At 46.0% G+C, this 21,151-nt stretch overlaps 2 long non-coding RNA genes across 9 annotated transcripts in view; one reads left to right on the top strand and one right to left on the bottom strand.

Moving 5' to 3' along the window:
* LOC140410180 (uncharacterized) overlaps positions 1-21,151 on the top strand; it is a 424,392-nt gene that overhangs the window by 59,003 nt on the left and 344,238 nt on the right. The gene's annotated exons all lie outside the window — the stretch shown is intronic.
* On the bottom strand, positions 859-1,896 carry LOC140411580 (uncharacterized). The gene is made up of 2 exons (XR_011940873.1): positions 1,502-1,896; positions 859-1,411 (listed from the first exon to the last, which is right to left on the bottom strand). It is a non-coding gene; the product is annotated as an uncharacterized lncRNA (long non-coding RNA).

The raw sequence follows: 21,151 nt of genomic DNA, 5'->3' as shown, positions 1-21,151 counted from the left end.
AATCTCCAGGTCAGAGCGGACGTTCGTTCAGCAACAAAGTGTGGAACTTGCTTTAGCGCCTCCTTTGAGCACAGGGCGGTTGATTGTGTTTTCTAACCTGTGGTGTACTTTTGTGCGACGCAGCCCCGCATTTATGCTCGGGAACACGGCAACAAATTTGAGCAGAGCAAGATCCCACGACACCACTGTGTCTGGACCACCAAATCTTTGGTTAGTAACTGTAGGTCAGAGCTCAGTATTAAACACGGGGATTTGAGGTTAGTCGTCTTTTCATTTGTGCCAGAAAAAACTCTGATTATATCAGAGATGGCTGACAGAATGTTTAATTTTTTCCTCAGGGCCAACAGTGCAAAAGATCAGTGCTTCCCTCACTTCTCCACCGTGGGATCATAGACATCTGTCCAATCCAGTTATGCCTTGAGTTGCTGATCATTCTCACATCAGTGTTGACCTTATTCTTCAAAATTTCACAACACTGATATTTTTGAAGATTACTTGGCATTTTCTCTCATTGCTGCTACGCGCAGATTACGACTCTGACTTAATAGCGACTCACAAGGGACTATTATGGCCCCGTTATTGTACAGCCCGGAGTTTAGTCTAACTCCTTGTCGAGTAACTCCGTCCCCTTTTGGAACTGTAGCATGAACCCTTTTAACCCCAAACTGCACTGTGCTGCGAGAAGGCGGGTAATACGTTGCCGAGGAGTTTATCAGTATATCGCTGCAGTATTTTCAAGAATTAAGAATGCATTGATGTTGTCTTTCCCGACAGAAATTAAGTTGAATTAATATAACTGAAACAACAAAAGAACTGATATAATATGTGAAATTATATCACATAGCTCGTGGTGCGAAATTGACGCAGAAACACATTTTAATTGATAGAACAGGAGGGAATTGCATTGAAACCGGTCGGAAAAATCGATTCGTGCAGACAGTTAGATCAATAACACAGAGTTGGATACTCACCTAATCAAACATGTAAACAGACACATAGGTAAACAGACAAACAAAGACCCGAAGATACAGAGAGATCATTTATCTCCTATAGATATAAGCTGAGCCCTTACAGCTTTTTGTTGAACGCCCCGATCTCTTGGAGTCGCTGTGCTCACTCCAGGCACAGTAATAGACGGCGGTTTGATTCGCCAGCAAACTGGGGGACTCCAGGTAAAAGTGTGTGCTGTTGGGTCTCCTGGCCGTGAAACCGTCCACCTGAAATGTGGGTGTCACCACGTCAGCATAGTTAGAGTAGAACATGTTTTGAGGCTCTCGATCGGGACGCCACCTGTACCAGTAGAAATAGGAGCCAGCTGTTGCTTGTTTGTTGAGGCACTCGATCCTAAGTTGAGTCCTGGGGAAAGTGGATATGGATGCGGGCGTCTGTAAGATTACCACCGCCTGCACTTCTGTAAAATACGGAGAAAGATAAAATGTGGAAAAATAGTTGCAAATCCAGGAATATTATCGAAATACGTATAATTTCAGCTCCACCTCACCTGTCAGTATTAGCAAAACAAAGAGCTGGGACACAGCCATCTCTGGAGAAAGGTGGTTGCGTTCAATGTGTGAATTCACTTGAGCAGTTCTATTGAGGAATATCTGAAATGTACGGCGCTTGCAGCAATATATATGTTTCCGTATTCCGGCAGGCTGGATCGCTCTTTCTTCATTGGCTCGTGTGCCTGATCTCGTCTTTTTCGATGAGAAAGGGGTGTGGAGGCTGGGCGATAGGTTCATTCACGATTGAGCTGTTGAAATGAAGCCTGCAGCCACCTCCTTCTGAACCGCGCCCACGTTTTTCCTTCTGATTGCCACTTGCTCAGATCATGCGCTCAGCGCCAACTCTCCCAAAGTTCTGTGAAACACCCTCTTGCGGCTGAGCCAGTTATTCGATGGCACCATTCCGTTAGAACTGCTCTCCTTCCCGCCCCAGTCCGCAGCACAGTTCCGAAAGAAAGTCTTTGCATCTCGCTGAATCACCACGTTTTATTTAAACACTCGATAACAAAGTTTCGAGCGAGGAAGGCGTAGGCGGACACACATCGCCACCTCCTGGCTATGTAATGCAACTGCAACGTCCCAGTTGGATGGGGTGGCGCTGACGACTCTTCTAGTTGTACTTTGCGATATGGATGATTTCAATTGTCCTTCCCTGCGTAAAATGCTGTCTTCCGCTTCATTGTACCGCGTGTAATAAATAAAATAAAATATATTCTGTCACTCGGTTGCCCTTAATATATACTGTGCTTAAAGTTGACCACTAAGCCTTAATTCATCGCTCTTTCTTAACCTATGGAAGCCTCCTTATATTATGCCTCCTATTCGGATCGGCTGCTTAGTCCTATCCAATTTAACTTGAAATAAGTCCGCGGTGTGTGCTTCAACTGGTCTGTGTTGCGGCGATATCCTCAATCATCCCGTTCAATATCAGTGATTGAGGCTGTACTTAAAATAGTCACCAACAGAAATCTAACAGCAAAACCTCATAAACATTTCAGTCGATGTTCTGTGATTAAAGGAAAACAAATACATTTAACGCAGAACACTAAGTCATCAGATCTACTCAGACTACTGCAATTAAATGACCCTCTCTTTAACATGTCCTTATTTCTTTTTCCTTTCTTTTCCATCCACCCCCACCACCCCTGCTATCTCTATCGCTACAAATAGACAGATTGTTGCTTCTTCGTGCACCTGTTTCGAAACCTAAACGAGCAAAACTGCGCAAAGCTGCGAGGGTTCTGAGAGAACCTAATCTTTTCTCTTCTCCAGTTTCTGTCGCGGCTTCTGCTGAGTCTGCAGCTGTGTGCACCCTCACTGACTGCGCAGTAATACACCGCCGAGGCGGCTGGTTTAATTCTGTGGATACTGAGAGTGCACAGCTTATCGTTCATCGTTCGGGTGGTTTCAAATCCCGTTTTGAAGCTCTCTTCGTATTGAGCGTCGCTGCCTCTGTACCTGTACCCGATGAGCGTGAATCCTTGTCCAGAAATCTGGCGGTACCAGAACACGACATTACGAACGGTCCCATTCTGATAACAATTTAACCCGGCTTCTTGATCCAGTTCCACAGCGACCCAAGCCGGCCACTGATGTATGACATCCCCAGGGGAACACTCTGAAAAAACAGGCGATATGTTTAATAATCGGATACATCTGAGAAGTTGGAGTATATTTCCAGTTGGTGCCTGGGAAAATAACCGACACGAGACAGTGTTTCACCTGCATGAAGTGGTTACAATGCTCAGGTCAAGCACATAATTAGTCCGATATGTCTGGAATTATCAGCAAAGGAAGAGGGGAACAATGAAAAATGTTCAGTTTTTTCAAAAACCGTCGCTTTCTGGAACATAAAGCTAAATTGAGAATATGTGTTATCAATGATTTTCTAATAGCTTGAATAATATTAAAAGCCTTTTCGCAAGAATATACACCAATTGGCATATCGCTGTTAGATATTGTTTTCTTGCGCGAATAAAGATATCCGATCATGGCATCAAACAGATTCGTCACTTTTTTTCCCGTTGAAAGCGAGAAATGTACAAGACTTAGAATTAGTCAAAGTTTTCTTACTTGGAGATAGAAATACAAGAGCAAATGCGAGGAAACTGAGATGCATGGTTGACGGCAATCGGCTATATAATGTTGTTGCAGAGGGCTGGGAATGAAAGGGGTTGTGCAGCATGCACAACTATCTGGGTCAGGGCCGGAAGTTGGTTTTAGTACACTTTTACCATCCCAGCTGTTGCTACGACTCTGAGACATATGCCAGAGCGGAACCCTCGCTCAATAGATCGTAAGTTCTTATTTTTATTTAGAGACACGGATGAACAAAATCATAGGACTGCCGATTATCTTTTAGCAAAATAACAAAACATTTTAAGACAAGAAACGATTAAAACAGGGGCTAATTTAGCATCGGGCTAAATAGCTGTCTTTGAAAGCAGGCCAGCAGCACGGTTCCATTCCCGTACCAGCCTCCCCGAACAGGCGCCGGAATGTGGCGACTAGGGGCTTATCACAGTAACTTCATTTGAAGCCTACTTGTGACAATAAGCGATTTTCATTCCATTTCATTTCAAACTGTCGACTGTCGTCAAAACCCACCGATTCACTAAAGCCCTTTAGGGAAGGAAATCTGTCATCCTTACCTGGTCTGGCCTACTTTTGACTCCAGATCCACAGCAACGTGTCTGACTCTTATTTTCCTCCAGCCCTGGCACAGCCTACGTCCCATGAACGAATAATAAATAAAATAATGCTTCCCATTCTTCGAGGATGTTTTAGGCGATGTGAGCCAAGCTTGCTGTAGCGTTGGCCCGATTGAACTAATGTCAGAGCTTGTGAGCCTCGCCTCACAGTTAATCGACCTTGAACAGTTGCTGGAGAAGTCATGTATTTAATATAACGAAACGGGTAGCTGGTAAATCCAGAGACTGGCTTATCGACAACAGCTGAGCTGCAAATCTCAAATCGTTCTAAACGGGTAAAGCTGGTAGTTTTGCTCTGCTAAAGTGAAGAAATTAACTGCTGGGTTTTAAAGATAAACTGGTAGTTCCATGGTGAAGATCATTGACCCGATATCTTTAGTGCAACATTTATTCACTTAATAGAGTAAAAATCTCATTGCTGGCTCTGTGGGCTTTGAAAATATGCGTCGGCGCCAATGTTGCAGGATTCTCTAGCAGTGATATACCAATCAGCTCTACTATAAGTGCACCTCTGTACAGAAGGACAATTGAATGCTCAAACTATTCGACGGTATGAACTTCTGGTTTCTCAGAAGAAACGCACCAAAACAAAGCCAAGAGAAGCGGGAAAACGGGTTGCAAACAGCTTCAGAAAATATGTCAGGTCCCAGGGGCATAGGAATTATCTGGAGCTGCATCTCGACTTTGCACAATGGGACAGTGAGGTGCCCCTGCCCTGAAAACGTTGGTTTAGCCACCTCAGTGCTGCTAATGTCATCAAAAATATTTGCATGGACGGCACCCGGAATGACGAGGGACGTCCGCTTATTGGCTAGCTTGTGGTTTGGAAAACCGGGAACCGCTCCTGCTGAGAACGAGGTGGAGCCTGACTCCCGGCTCAGCTCCTGAACGTGGAAAGAAAGAACAAATCGCAACAGGTTGAACGGCCCCGAAAAACACCTCAGTGCTAAAAATCGCCAGGAAACTACGGAAGCGCCTGTGTTATGGGCAGAAGACTCATGGGTGGATGTTTGTCATCATAACTGGCTTCGATCGAATAATTGGGAAGAAACGATGTTCCCTCAAGTCGGATCGGTAACGAGAGGGCACAGATATAAAATGAGGGACGCGAGAGAAAGGAAAACTAAGCGGGATATTAACGGAAGGACCGAGAGAGTCTGCTCCATATCTGCGTATGTTCCTACTCCCTATTTTTGAATTTGTCTGTCAATCTAGCCACGTACGTGAACATATATGCCTCAGTATCTGTCTGCTAATGCACTAAGTATACTGTAAGTAAAAGCTGTGAGTTTGCGTCTCCAAGGCAGCGCAGGTTTTTGTAGCACGGTTCTGCCCGAGTGCATGTCTGTGCATCACTGGAGGCGCAGAAATACACAGCTGCGTCGCTCGGCAGTAGCTCCTCGATCGCCAGATTGAAGATACCTTCTGGAGTCTTCTGCGCCTTGAACCGCTCCGTGATTCCTTCCGATCTAGTTGGCTCAGCTCCTTGTACTGCGTACAAAATGTCCCGGAGCCCTCGGTCCAGCGACTGACGGTACCAGTACATGTAAGCATCAGTCCCGCGTTGGGCGCATGGAATCGTTACAGACTCTCCATTTTTCACCGTTATTGATCTTATGGACTGTACGATCTTTTGAGACTCGCCAAGCCCTCGAAACAGAACAAGAATTATGAGTATTAACCTGGCCAGCTAGGCAATCCGATTGCAAAACTGAATTTGAAATAAACATTGGATCATTGTACAGGGGCATTAATGGTACTGAACAGGGAATGAATGGGACAAGAACACAAGGTGTCCAAAATCTAATAAGTGGGCACAGAGTTCGAGGCACAATATCCTGATGCTCTATGTTTGCTCAAGCGCTTCCCCCATTTACACCATTTGAATTTTTCAATAAGTACATTTTCGCGCTCTCTAAAGCCACACATACAGTTGCCTCGGAGATATTGAACTCGGCATTTACTTTTAACGGAGCAGCATGGTCTGCATTTTTACAAATGCGTTTTCTGAAGCTGCTTTGTCACCGCCACTGCATATTCAACTGGTGTGTCCTCCAGCCCAGGACAATGTGTTTCTTGCCGATACGTCCAGTGCAGAAACATAGATCAAACCTGCAGGTATTGGCGTTTCCTGCGGGCCCCCTTGGTTTGGAATGCCCCCAATGTAAGTATTGAAGTTCCTCACGTCTGCAATGTTACAACACTCAACTATCCAAACCAATTAAAGTATTCGCTTGCTCACGGGACAGCGCAAGATAATTTATTTAACAAGCATGTTCCTTTCCTTTACACACCTCTCCATCCTTCCGTCGCACCCCCCCCCCCCCTCTCTCTCTCGGTTTCCCTCTCTCTATATACGTTATTTGAAGATTCCACCCTACCTATCTTTACTAGCCGCTTGATCGTCGGGATTCATTATGTGTTCCAGCCCAAATCTCTAACTGCTGCACGTGGCGGTGGCTTCTCGCTTTACTCACCCGCCAATAGGAAGAAGATGGAACTGGAAAGACAGCGCCAAGCCGACATGATGCAGGCGGAGGGTGTCTGAGGAGAGATTGCACTCTCAATTGGTCGCACACAGGCAGGAGGTGCGAGGCCGCCCGCCTGCAAGAGGTGACGAAACTGTGCACGTCAACTCCGAACGGCAGCCTTGCCCTTATTGCCCGACCCAGAGGCCCGCCCTTTCTTCTCTCACTGATATACACACCACGCCTCCCATTTTGGCCGCCCCGCTGCTCCATCTACACACCTTTCACGCCTGATCCGCTGAGAATCAAGCCCGCTCGCGTTTTCTGTCGCAGGGATTTTCTGGAATGAGTCGTCTTGCCGGGTTGGCACCGTGACCAATGCTGATGTTCCGCAATGATCGATCTCATCCCAATTGCTTTGAATTGACCGGAACGATTAGATGCACTTAACCAGAGGTACCCAAGAAATAAGAGTTTCATTATGGGGAAATATCAAAAATTGATTTTCGGTGAACAGGGAACATGGAGTCATGGTCTATTCCTATTGCTGGCATCCTCAGAATACATGATAGAGACAAACAAATTATTAAGTCCCTTGCAGGTGAAAATATGAATGAAACCAGATCAGCGCTCACAAGAAATACAACTTCAGAAAGAGTGTTATAGAGGGACAGAGCCAAGCCTAAAGAGCGAGACCGGCTATCGGAGCAGCCTCTCGTTCTCTCTCTGGATTTATCTCAGACTCTCTCTCTCTCCGCAACACCTACAAGAATGATTTCAATAATTAGATGTTTCAACATTTATGTTCACAGTGTTCAGGATCAACGAAACAAGGCGGGGGAGGGGAGAGTTTAATTTCAAGTATGACGTGATCTCAGTGACGAGTAAATGGTCATCGAAAGGCCACGGAACGGCCTGCCCCATTGGCCTACTGGAGCCTCGAAGCAGTCAAGCGTTCCACAACCTTTTCCTATGGAACAGGATGGAGAGAGGGCTCACACCTGTGGTTACTGGGAGTCTGAATGACATCCTGGTTTTGTGCACCAGCATTGACGAGGATAAATTACCTCCTCCAATCATAGAACCACAGAGTTAGAGCTTCACAGCACATAATTCTCGCCTGTTTCGGCCAGTTATTGAGTAATAGACAGGGAGAGGTGAATTACCCTTATCACTTTATTATTCATCTGGCGCAAGCAACTCAATGAGCCTCCTTCCATATCCCCGGGAGGAACTCATTGCCCTGCCCCCTGGAGTCAAATGAAAGTGATGTGAAGAAACATAAACTAATTTTGTTCACTAAATGGCATCGACGACGCAGATGCATTTGTTTGAGAAAGGAATGAGGGCATCGTGACTGTCGTTATGACATCCAGAACGAAGTAACAGATTTCTGTTAATCGAATGTGATTCAGATATTTATGCAGATGCGTGAAAAATGGTGAGATGGAAATCACCAATGATCTAACTGCCTGGCAGGAAATGGTTCGAGCGGTGGCTATATGGCCTCCTAGTTTTCCTGCGCAATAAACCCGAAGGCCAGACACTTTTGTTTTCAATTTTGAGTGTCAATTCATTTTTTCCAATTAAGGGGCAATTCAGCGCGGCCAATCCACCCAGCTTGCCCATTCTTGGGTTGTGGGGACGAAACTACGCAAACACGGGGAGAATGTGCAAACTCCACACGGACAGTGACCGGGATCGAACCTGGGACCTCGGCGCCGTGAGGCCGCAGTGCTAACCCACTGCGCCGCCGAAGGCCCGGCATGATTGGGTTTCTGTCTAACCGGAGAACGGGGGGGGGGGGGGGGGGCGGTGCTGATTGTTTCTACCTCTTATTCTGTGTACTAGGCGCTACAGAATAAATAAACGTAGCCTTATTTATGTGCATGTGCATTGAGGGGGCCAATAGCCTTCTGTTGCTGTGTTTTTGGTTCAAGCGTCATCTGCGGGACATCATGGTCATACCACGCTCTCTGCTGTCCCTGTTGTGAAAGGGAACAGAGTCTGTGCATGGATTAGAGTGGCTTACTTCTTTCGTTATTGTTGGATTTGGTGAATTTATTATTTAATTACTTGATATTTCTGTTCACGATTCCTTTCTAAGGCTATGCACAATCCAACCATGTCAGACCTCCCCCAGGTCAACCATTAGGTATCTGTTTGCCGTTTCTGGGCAAACGTTCCTGCTCTGTGGAAACCTCTTTCCAGCCATGATCTCGGTTCCGGCATCATTCTAGTGCTTGTATATTGACGTCCCAGAATAGGGAAATGTATCTCTACGTGAAATGATGTTGTCCATCTTGGAAAAAAATGACATCTTTGTAAGGCAATGACAGATTTGATCTGGAACAGCCATACTGGGGGTTTTCTTAAACTGTTTGACAGTTGGGAGTCACTTTGAAAGCAGCTGGCACAGCAATGCACGCCCAGCTCCTCTGTCAGCGCGCTGAGCTCCTGCCCACTCTGCCGCTGGCCAGTAAGCCTGGGCACCGCTCCCCCTGCATTCGGAGATTCAAACTGCCGACGCTTGCCTCAATACTGCCCGTAGAATTGCAACTTCGGTGTACTGGTATTCGAATTAGTGCTTCCTGATTGGGTTTCTCACGGATAGCCTGTGCGAGCTCATTTCAGGCATAGAGAGGTAAGACAGTAAATTGTACATTTTTAAAATTCACTTATATGATGTGATCGTTGCTGACTTATATGACATTTATCTCTCACCTCTTCTTGAAGTGTATGGGGCTGGCTTAGCACAGGGCTAAATCGCTGGCTTTTGAAGCAGACCAAGGCAGGCCAGCAGCACGGTTCAATTCCCGCACCAGCCTCCCCGAACAGGCGCCGTAATATGGCGACGAGGGGCTTTTCGCAATAACTTTATTTGAAGCCTACTTGCGACAATAAGCGATTTTCACTTTGATTTCATTTCAAGTCAGCGGGTTGCGAGGGCATTTCAGAGTCAACATTGCTCTGGATCCAGTGTGACATCGAGGCCAGAGCGGGGAACGAGAATAAATGTTAGGATCTTCCAGGTTTTAATTCCATTCACATATCACTATTAGAGGGATGAGAACCCAGGCCCCCAGATCATTTGCCCGGGTGTCTGGATTACTGGTCCACTGACAATACAGCCAACTCTCCTGCTCCCCATTCTGAAAAGGAACAGAATGAATGAATAAAGTGAAGGAAAAGTAAATTACTTTGATTATCAGTATTATTTTATACTCTAACTAGGTACTTTTTAAAAGGATATCAGGCAATCCGCCTCTTCCAGCCCCCCCCCCCCCCTTCCCACAGTGCATTTCAGACCTATAGGTAAAAAGGTGTTCTCCCTCCGAAATCCCATGCCCCCTCACCTTGAACTTATGGCCATTCGCGACTGACCCTTCATCGAAGAGGAACAGCTGTTCCCGATCCACCCTACCCATGACCCTCAAAATCGTGTACAGCTAGATCAGAGCGCCCATCAATCTCCTCTGCCGGAAGGAAAACCAGCCAGCCTCTCAACCTCCCTTCATAAGTTCAATGTTCCATGTCAGGTAATGTCACGCATGAAGCTCCTGGCACCTCCCCCATTGAAACGACATATTTCCCATAATGTGGCGACCAGAATTGCACACAGTACACCAGATATGACCTCGCCACACTTCTATACAACTCCAAAATGATCTCTCTCCTTTTGTAATCGAAGGCTGGATTGTGATTTAAGGTAGACATCAGATGAGGAAGTTCCCCAAAACGAAGTTGAAGGGTCGCTGCTGGGGGACGCCGCACGCGGATTTCCTGGCGGCGTGGGATCGTTTCAATGGGAAACCCAGAGCGATAGTCTCCAGTCCACCAGCACCGAGCTTCTCTACGCTGCGCCTTTCCCTATCGGCTGGATTTTATTCCCGCCGCTTGTCAATGGGATTTCCTACTTAATCGTCTCCATGCCGCCGTAAAGCCACTGCAGGGAATGTATTGCCGGCAGGAAGAGTGAATCGGAGCGGCCAGAGCTGCCCATTGACCAGCCGCGCGAATAGAGAATCCCGCCGCCAGTGACCAGCGTGCCGCCGAGAAACGCACGGCTGTGGGACCGTAAAATCCCGCCCAATCTTTTTAACGTGTTTTTTTTCTGTCAGTGTGAAATACTACTCCGACTTAAACACAGAATGATTATTGGATTTAAATGAACGGTAGTGAATCAGTTGGTTATTTAAGATAATCCATGCCTGTTTTACTGTCACATATATTCAGACATAACTGTAAATCCCAATGTTAAAAATCAATTAATTGATGAGCATAGGAAGGATCTATATCAATCTAAGACCGTTGCGGACCCAAGGGAGAAATGGAAAATTATATATTGCAAGGATGCGATGGTTAGCGCTGTTGCCTCACAGTACCAGGGTCCCAGATTCGATTACTGGCTTGGGACACTGTCTGTTTGGAGTCTGCACGTTCTCCTTGTGTCTGCGTGGGTTTCCTCCGGACGCTCCGGTTTCCTTCCACACGTCCCGAAAGATGTGCTGTTAGGTAATGGGACATTCTGAATTCTCCCTCAGTGTACCCGAACAGGCACGAATGTGGTGACTAGGGGGTTTTCACAGTAACTTCATTGCTTTATTCATTTAAGCCTATTTGTGACAATAATAAAGATTATTGTTCGAAAGATTATGATTAAAAAAGGCTGGGCGGATTTTTGTGTGGAGCTAAATTATTAATTCACGTGAATAGTTTGCAGAGACGGTAAAATATACTGGTCTTCTTCGGTTGTCTAGACTCTGAGACTTGCGCGGAATACTGTTGAACATTATGTACAGCGCTATTCAAAAAAGATTGGCGAGCTGCGTTATTGAACTGCTACAACCCAGATGCGTGACCTTCGGAACTCAGCTCCAAGAATTTGAGTCACAGGCAGTGAAGGGACGGAGATATGGTTCAAATTCAAGATGGTGTGTGGCCTGGAGAGAAATGTTCAGCTATTGTGTTCCTATGCATTTGTCCATTGATGTTCCAAGTACTTAAGTTAGCGGTTTGGCGAGTTGCTGCACTGCATCTGGAAGTGTGCACCGTATGCTGTGTTGAATTGCAGAGAGGCCTACTATTTCAGTCTATTGTTTTCAATTCATCCATGCGTTTGAACTGAAGAGCGCCACCTATTCGCAGAAGACACAACCTGCGGGCAATATTGATAGGCGATGCTCGGCAAACGTGCAGTAGCATGGGCAGAAATCAACTAACACGTGTAATTGACATTGGACGGTTGGAGGTGTCACCATTCCTTTAATGAATCTAAATGGGCAGCTGGTAATTTCCGAGACCGGCTTAGAGTCAATAGCTGTGCTCTAAATTACATATGGTTCCATCCGTGTACGAATGGTAGAGTTCCTCTGCTAAAGTGAAGGGATAAATCATTGGATTTTAAGGCCTTGTAGCCACATGGCGAAGATCAATGAAACAAGATTTTCAGTGCACACATTTATTCGCTTAAAAAGTATGTGCCCCATTGCAGGCCGTGTGGGTGTTGAACGTGTGTGCAGGCGACAATATTGCAGGAGTATGCATTAGTGGTCTACAAATCGGCACTAATATAATCGTTCCTCTGTGCTGAATGGTATAACTATTCATTGGCACGCCTGCTAGCTTCTAAGAGTAAACAGCGACACTCGCAGGGAGAAGATGGGAAATGGGTTTCAAACAGTTTCAGGAAAGCTATCAGGAGACAGGTGCTGCAGACCTGCGAGTATCTGGAGCCGCGTCTGAACATTGCACGATGTGACCCTTCCCTGAATGTCTGTTTCACAATTCTATCTGGGTTTTGCTACCTTAGTGGTGCTAATGTGATACAAAGCGATTTACCAGATAACACCCGGAATGACGGAGGACGTCTTTATTGGCTCGCGTGTAGTTTAGAATACCAGAGACAAATTCCTGGTATTTCCCGATCCTGCTGATAAGAGGTAGGGCCTACCCCCTTGACCAGCTCCTGCTAGTGGAATGAAATTACAAATCACACCTGGTTGAGGGGCCCCGAGGTACGCCTCAGGTTTAAGTATCGGGAGACAATGAACGGAGCACCTGTCTTGGGCAGAACACTAATTGGTGGATGTTTGTCATCATAACTGACTTGGATAGAATATGTGGTTAAAAAAATATATGTTCCCTGCAGTAGGGTCGGTAACGAGAGGGCACATATATAATTTAACGGAGAGATGGAGAGATTGCGAGCTGTGTATCTGTGTTTTCTTACGCCCTATTTGTCAGTCAGTCTGTCCATTTATCGAGCCACGTATGTAAAGATACATGCTCCATTCTCCATCTATCTGTCTACTCGTAAAACATCCGAAAGTCAGTCTGAGACAGGGCAGGTTTTTGTAGCACGGTTCTGCCCGAGAGTATGTCTGTGCGCCGCTGGTGGCGCAGTAATACACCGCTGCGTCGCGCGGCTGCACATCTCCGGCCATTAGATTGAAGGAGCCGTCTGCAGTCTTCTTCGCCTTGAACCGCGCTTTGAACTCGTCCGACTTGTACGGCTCCTCGCTTTGGAATGCATGCAGAATGTACCGGAGCCCCTGGTCCGGCGACTGACGGTACCAGAACATGTAATCATCAGATCCGTGCTGGGTGTGGGTGCATGCAATCGTTGCAGACTCGCCCTCTCTCATCGATATACACTTGCTGGACTGTACTATCTTTTGTGACTCGCCAAACCCTCGAAACATAACAAGAACTGTCAATATTAATGTGGTTAGGTATTCCACTCATTGCAAAACCAAAATTGAAAAACATTGGATACTTGTGTGAGGGGATTAATGATACGAAACACAATACATGGAGCATAAACACACAGTGGTCGTGATCTAATCAGATGGGCGCCGAGGCCCTGAATGTCCTCATGTCCCGATGTGCACATTTTTTCTGCATATTCCTGTACTTTTTGTTATTTGCCGATTAGTAAAATCCAGAATTATATATGTGCAATCATCAAGGATCTCGCGTTGTTTGGAAGCGGGTTTCGGGTCCCCCCTCGTGTCGCCATTAACATTTCTCACAGCTGTAATCTTACAGCACGCAACCATCCGAGAGAAATGATATCCTCCCTGGCTCACAGGGTAGAACACGATCATTTATCTGACAATCTTGATGCTTTCTTTGACATGATTTTCACGCTCTCCCACGTTCCGTAACCGCGCCCCCCCCCCCTTCTCTCCTCGGTTTCCCTCTCTTCATACAAGTTGTTGTATGAATCCACCCCACGTTCGTCCCCAACCACTTGGTCTGCATTCCAGGTCAAAACCCCAATTTCCTCCATGTGACGGTTACTTCTCGATTTACTTACCCGCTAATAAGATCAAGAGAGTTGTTAAGAGCCAGAGACAAGCGGGCATGGTGCACGGCGGATGGTTTGTGGGCAGAAATTGCACTGTGAATTACGAACCCAGTGGTAGACGGAGCGATACAGACCGTCTGCAAGATATGAAGTAGTGTTGCAGCTCATCTCCTCGAGGCAGCCTTGCCCTTCAGTGCCTGACGCACAGACTCGCCCATCATTCTCTTTTGGAAATGCTCACCACGCCCCCCATTTTGGCAGCAGTTTCTCCATCTCTTTCTGACACCATTTAACTCCTAATCTTACTGAGTGTTAACCCCTCTCCCGTTCTCACGAGATTTCCTGGCGCATGAGCTTTCCCGATTAACCCGTTGGCTAATGCCCCTGTTATAAAATGGATAACCTCTTCTCACTTGCTTTGAATTTATCAGAATGGTAGGTGCACTTAACAAGAGTCAACCGCGAAATAAGTATTTCCTGATCAGGAAGGTAATAAACATTGCTTTAAGTTGATTTTTGAACTTGGAGTCATGGTCTACATCGATTGTTTAAAAGACATGATAGATCATTCAAATAAATTATTTTGAATGGTAAAAGAGACCTGTGCAGATGAGGGTAAGATTAATATCCGATAAGGGCTGACAACAAAAAAATGCTACTTCAGAACTAGCCCAACTGGCCTTCGGAACTTCCGTTCGTATATCTCTACTTCTGCACCTCTCTCCCCCTCTCTGAATCTTCCTCGCGCAGAATCTTTCTCGGCGCCTCTCTCGCTATTTCTCTCTCTCTCTCGGTCTCTCCCTCTCTTTGTCTTACGTCCTCCACCTCACCCACAAGGATGAGGCCGAGTTATGGTATCAGGCATCAGATGACATTTGATGTGATGTTGACGGTACCAATGATAACGGAAACAGGGCTGATTAACAAGGTTGAATTTCAGGTCTGACATGATCTATCTGACGATCATAATGGAATCGAGGACCACGGGACGGTCTGCTCCTCTTAATGTGCGACAGGCTCCATGAGGTTGAATATTTCACGATCTGCTCCGGTATGAGAGGTTGGGGATAGTGATATTCCTATATAGTGTGGTTTCTAGCAGACTGAATGGTTTAGCTGTACCAGCCCTGAGGGAGCTGAATGACCTCCTATGACCTCCTATTCTAGAGCCAGACATGTTTTCAGCACAAACTACTCCCCTCGATCTACCGTCTGCGTTGGGCAATTCTGGAGTCAGAAGCGAGGAAAAGATGCATTGCCCTATCCCTTTTACTGTTCACCTGGCCAGAGGGAGTGAATGAGCCTCCTGTATATCTTCAACAGTATCTCGGTGCTCTACGCCTGGAGTCACATGGAAGACAGATCAGAAAACGTAAGCCGGTTTCCTTCCCTAAATTACAAGGGACGAGAGCTCGCTGAGTGTACTTTTCAATTCCACAGGTACCAAACGGATTTAAGTTCATCGAATGTGATTCAGGGTGTTGAGGGTGACGATGCAAAGATGTGGAAAAAGTTTGAGATGCAAATCATCCATGATCTAACTAACTGACACAACTGGTTCGCACGGAGGCTCAATGCCTTCTTCCCATTCCTGTGCGAGAGGCCCGAAGGGTATTCCTGTTACTGTGTAACAGGATAGAACGGGCGAATGGCCTGAATCCTTTTTACAGGCATGAGCCGGGTAGGGGGATGGTGTTCCACGGACCTCCCTCTGCGCCTGTGTAAGAGGCTGGAGGGGATGAATGCGGTCATCCCTGTTCGTGTGCAGCTGTGTCTCGGGACCGAATGACCTGCTGCTCCTGCGTTTTGACTAAACGTTCATCTGTTCTACAACGTGGTCCTGCAGGAACCTCTGCTGTCCTTGAAAGTGAACAGAGTCGGTGTCTGCACTCTCGTGTATTCTTTACTTCACTCTTGTTGACTTTCGTGATATTCTTATTTCATTACTTACTTTTTCTGTTAACCATTCCATTTAAAGTTGGTTGCACCATCCAACCCTGCCAGTTCCTGAAATACCTCCCCAGGTCAACCATCAGCTTTCTCTTTCCAGTTTCTAGACGAAGGTGTGTCGTGCCTAATGGACGGATACATGAATTCACTTCCACCATTATCCTTACGCATGTCCCTTTCCATATTCATCAGCGTCTGAAAACTGAAAACGTTTTTTCCTTCAAACTATTCTGGCCTTCTTCACAAAGAAATACTTTCGTCTGCCAATGACAGATTTGATCTCGAACCGGTGTTTCCTGCTTGAATTGGGGTTTTCTGTGCACCGTTCCATCGGCACTTAGTCCCCATGCAGTGCACCTGCGGTTCTTTCTGCACAATTGCCTCCACCTTCTCCAGGGAAATTAGGGATATTCAATCCATATTATTGCCAGCCAACGAGACCCAGAGCCCACGACTGAAGGAGGAAAAGTGTTTCAAAGCCGCCCTCTCTGTTAGGGGCCATTAGTCAGGCTGACCTTGCCGGCCAGGACGGCATTGCGAGAAGAAAAAATAATCAATAAGGGAAAACCGTCTTCACACGTAATCAATGATGACAGCCAATAATCTATCAGCCTGGTTTAGTCTCTGTACTTACTCTGAAAAGCACCCGAGTCCGAAACTGATCAGCGGTTCTCAGAGCGAGGAGGGAAAGCAGTGGCTTCAGTTCCAAGAAATTTAGCTGCAGAGCATTTCTTCTCATCGAAATCTGGATGCTCATAAAGTTCTTCCCACACCGACCCCGGGCGCCGAAAGGCACAGAATCGATCACCAAGAAGCTTCAAATATGCGTGAGCACGTTTCCCGCAAGTGTTTCCCGCCGCAGAAACTGCATTTCCAGCTGTCCTTCCTTGTTGATTGACAAACGCGGGAAGCCACTGGCGTCCCAAAACCTTCCAGTTGCCGCTCGGAAACAGGCACGACGCTGAAATGGATTAGAATTACTAAAGGACGCGCGCGGGTCATTTCTGTCAGTCCTGCAACGTCAACGAGGCAACGTTAGTCCCAGCTCGGAGTTCCTAAAATTTCCGCAAATGTACCAGAACCAAATTATGGCGTGCCCACATCTGCATGAGTGCTAATATTAAACGCTAGAAGTAATATAAAAACTACTTGTGTTCTTTATTTCAGAAGGCGCTGCCGCACTGAATCATCCAGTTCCTCAATCATCCCATTCAGCTGCAACGACGAGTCACTGAGACGGAATTTAACACACGGGGCAGAAATTAAACAGCAAAAATATTTTGATTCAATTACATATATGCAGATGAATCTGAGAGACATTTTCGATTGTTCTGGGTTTAAAGGAAAAAAATCAGATAAAATGCAAAACGCACAACACGATTGCATCAGAGAAACTCGCACCAGTGCAATTAAATCCATCCGATAGTCAATTCTTTCTTTCTCTCTGTCTGTCTTTCTTTCTTTCCTTCTGTCTGTCTGCCTGTCTGTCTGTCTTTCTTTCTGTCTTTCTTTCTTTGTTTTTCTGTCACTTTAAAGCTTCTCATTCTGCACCGCTGCAGATACATTCATTCTTGTTTCCTGGTGCAGCTGTTCACAAGCCGGAAGGAACGAAGCAAGGTTGAGGCGAAATCCGAGACATTACCTGCTCTAGTTTTTGTCAGGGCTTCTGGTGTGTCTTCAGCTCTGTGCACCATCACTGGCTGCGCAGTAATACACCGCCCAGCCGGCTGCTTTAACTCTTTGGATTTTCAGAGTGGACATCTTATCATTCATCGTTCGGGTGATTTGAAATCTGGTTTTGAAGGCCTTGTCGTACACAGCGTCGCTACCCCTGTACTGAGACCCGATGAATGTCAACCCTTGTCCAGGGATTTGGCGATACCAGATCATGTTATCCCGCATACTGCCATTCTGTAAACAATTTATCTCGGCCTCTTGTCCCGGTTCCACAGCGACGGAAGCCGGCCACTGATGAATCACATCCGCCAGAGGACACTCTGGTGAAAAACAGGCGACACATTTCATAATCGGATACATTTGAGAAAGTAACTTACATTTCCAGTTAATGCCTTGGTGAATATTGGTAACGAAGAAGTGCGTCACCTGCATATAAGCTTTAAAATACCCACCGCCAACATATAACTAATCCCATATCTGGAGTTCCCAGCAAATCAATAGCAGAATAATGAATAACGTAGTTTTTCCGAAACCTTCACTTTCTGGACTTTTAAGTTAAAGTGACATTAACTGTTAACGATAAATATCTGAATAATACTAAACGTCCTTTCAGAAGACAATGCACCGACTATCTCCGATCATGGTATCAGCTCATTCCACAGAACTGGGGCCAAATGATTTTCCCGGGAAGTACAACACTTCAAAATAGTCAAAGTTATCTTACTTGGAGATAGAAATAGAAGAGCAAAGGCAAACAAATTGAAATGCATGTTTGCCGGAAATCGATGATAGAATGTTTGCCTGAGGGCTCAGGGCGATGATTTTGAAGGGTATGCAAATGTCGACGTCAAATCCGGAAGTTGTTCAAATATATTTAAATAAGGAGCCTCCATTTCTCTAGCGCCTCACGTTGAAATGAATGAAAATCGCTTATTGTCACGAGTAGGCTTCAATGAAGTTACTGTGAAAAGCCCCTAGTCGCCACATTCCGGCGCCTGTTCGGGGAGGCTGGTACGGGTACGTTCGAAGGTGAGGTAGTCCATTTGCAAACCCATTTTCTTTATCTGAAGGTCAGCCACTGTTTCATAATTGAAACATTGCAACCCCTTTGGGCAGAACAAGGTCTAACCACCAAGGCCGTGGCCCGAGATAGATAATTTGTTGTTATTGATTTTGTTTGAGGGACCTTGATTGCTGTGGAGATTAGTCGAAGCCCTGAGCTTGTCCTTCCAATAACGCTGACCGTTATATACGCCCAATTAAGAGGGTGGGCGGAGGCTTTGTTTAATTATCTCCTCAGCACTACCCATTATGCAGTACACCCTTATTACCGCATGAAAGTGGAACAGCGAACGAGCCGCTCAAACAATGACTTTGTTTGGTCAGTCGAAATAGAATGTTAAAAGTGAAACGGGGGCTATTATGAGTTTGAATAGAGAATGTGCATTTTTATAGTCGGCCGGGAGTTGGTTATAGAGAGATTTACCTCGATTGGACCACTGTTGAGCAATACTCATCCTGTGGAGAGGCTCAAGCAGCAAGGATGTTTTTAATTGGAGCAGAGCAAGTTCAAAGAAGGATAGAACAGAGAACCAATGCAGACACAGGGACAAATTACAAACTCCAGACAGACAGCCAATCAAGGGCCGAATCGATCCCGGGTTTTTGCCGCAGTGAGGCGGCAGTGTTAACCACCGGTGTTTAGTATAAAGGACGTACCGTACCGCCCCAATAAGCACCATATCATGGTCAACAACAGAACGTGTATCTTGGGAAAGAGAGTAACACGCATATGGACCTTTCCCTGTTTCTCTTTCCCTCTCACCCAGGAGATTACATGAATGAGATTAACAGGTATGGGCTGCCCAGGGAAGCAGGACGTGGACAGCAATAGAATGTCAGGCCTAACATGACATAACTGACGAGCTGGAGACACACGAGATATCGTGGGATCGCATTCTGCTATTGATATGCAGCAGGTTTGAAGAGGTTGAATGGTTGCCCACATGTTCCTGTGTAACAGGTCAGAGTGAGGGATACTGCAGTTAACCTGCGGTTTCAGGAGTCTGAATGGCCTCTTTGTGCCGTTCAACAACGTTGAGAGAGATGAATGACCAGCTCGTATTCATGTGTAGTAAGTGATAGAAAGCTGACTCGGCCTCGTCCTTTTGCTGGTTAAAAGGCTCAAGGAACTGAATGAGCCCTCACAATTTCTTCGGATGTAACTTAATGTTCTGCGCATGAAATCAGGAGAACTGGCGATTCAGGGACTTATGGATCTGTTGTGACTTTGCTCAGTATGCGCCGGCCATGTTTGACAAAGGCGATAGTGGAACCACAGCGCCACCTCGTGGCAGAACTTCGTAAGATTAAATAAGTTCATTTTGTTCCTGGTTCAGGGCGGTCTGGGTCCAGAATATGTGAGGGTGTTTTGTCTGACGAGAAAGAGTCTGAACCGCAGCGCCTTTAAAGCTTCACATAAAAATATACAAAACACATCCCCCAATCGCACCACAACCTCCTTTGACGCTGTTGCCCTTCAGAGTCGAGTTCTTATTTTCACTAATTTTCAGAACCAAAAATCCGCCTTCTGAACGTTCTTTGTACTAACCATCGGTACCGGCAAATTGGGCCGAATAACAAGAGGCCTTTTCTGGTGGGCGGAGTATATCGTCCCCGGTTATCAGGACGTGTCCCGTTTCCACAGTAAGGGCATTTAATCGGGTTCTTGGTTAAATTCAAGCATAATATCTATGCAGAAGGGCAGCAATAATATTCATATTTCTACAATTGCACGTGAATGTAATGGTCACATCCTTTATATAATGTCAAAAGCACTTGTGTTCCCATCAGTGGGACTAAGTAAACGGTCCTCGAGTAAATAATTCTTTCTTGATTTTACGAGCCTCACTTTAACTACTTGATAAACGTCTTTAACCATCCCATTTTAGTTGCAAAGGCCAGTAATTGCGACTGTTCTAAAAAGACAGTCTAGTGGCATCATTGCGGAGGAATTCGAGAAAGACTTTGACGACATGTTTGGGGGGGAGGGGGATTCTGGAAGAGAAATCGGTTGAATGCACGCCGAACGTTCCATCACCAGGGGGACTTGCACGACTGCTATAAACTCCGCCGTGACATTTCAGTTGTCTCCTGTGTTTTTTATGCATCTTTTTGTCTGTCGTTCCGTGTACACTTTTTTGCTGGTTCCCCTTCATCCTCTCTTTCTAGGTCGACAGAAACTATTTGTTGTTTTGACGATGAGCCGGATTTTAAAGCAGAAACGAGCGAACTTGCTGTCGGTGGGAGGGGTTTGGATTAACCAACGCAGAAGACGTTATTCGACGAAAGATTTTGTTCGGGCCTGGATTGAGTCTGTAACGCTGTGCTGCATCACTGGCAGCGCAGTAATACTCGGCCGAGTCGGCAAGTTCAACGATTCCAATCCTGAGGCTCGACATCTTGTCGTTCCCCGTTTTTGTGATTTCAAATCCACTTTTGAAGCGCTCTTCATATTGAACTTCATTG

Source organism: Scyliorhinus torazame, chromosome 4 (genome assembly GCF_047496885.1).
Source record: "Scyliorhinus torazame isolate Kashiwa2021f chromosome 4, sScyTor2.1, whole genome shotgun sequence".
Lineage (NCBI taxonomy): Eukaryota > Metazoa > Chordata > Chondrichthyes > Carcharhiniformes > Scyliorhinidae > Scyliorhinus > Scyliorhinus torazame.
This window is presented reverse-complemented; position numbering and strand designations above follow the sequence as displayed.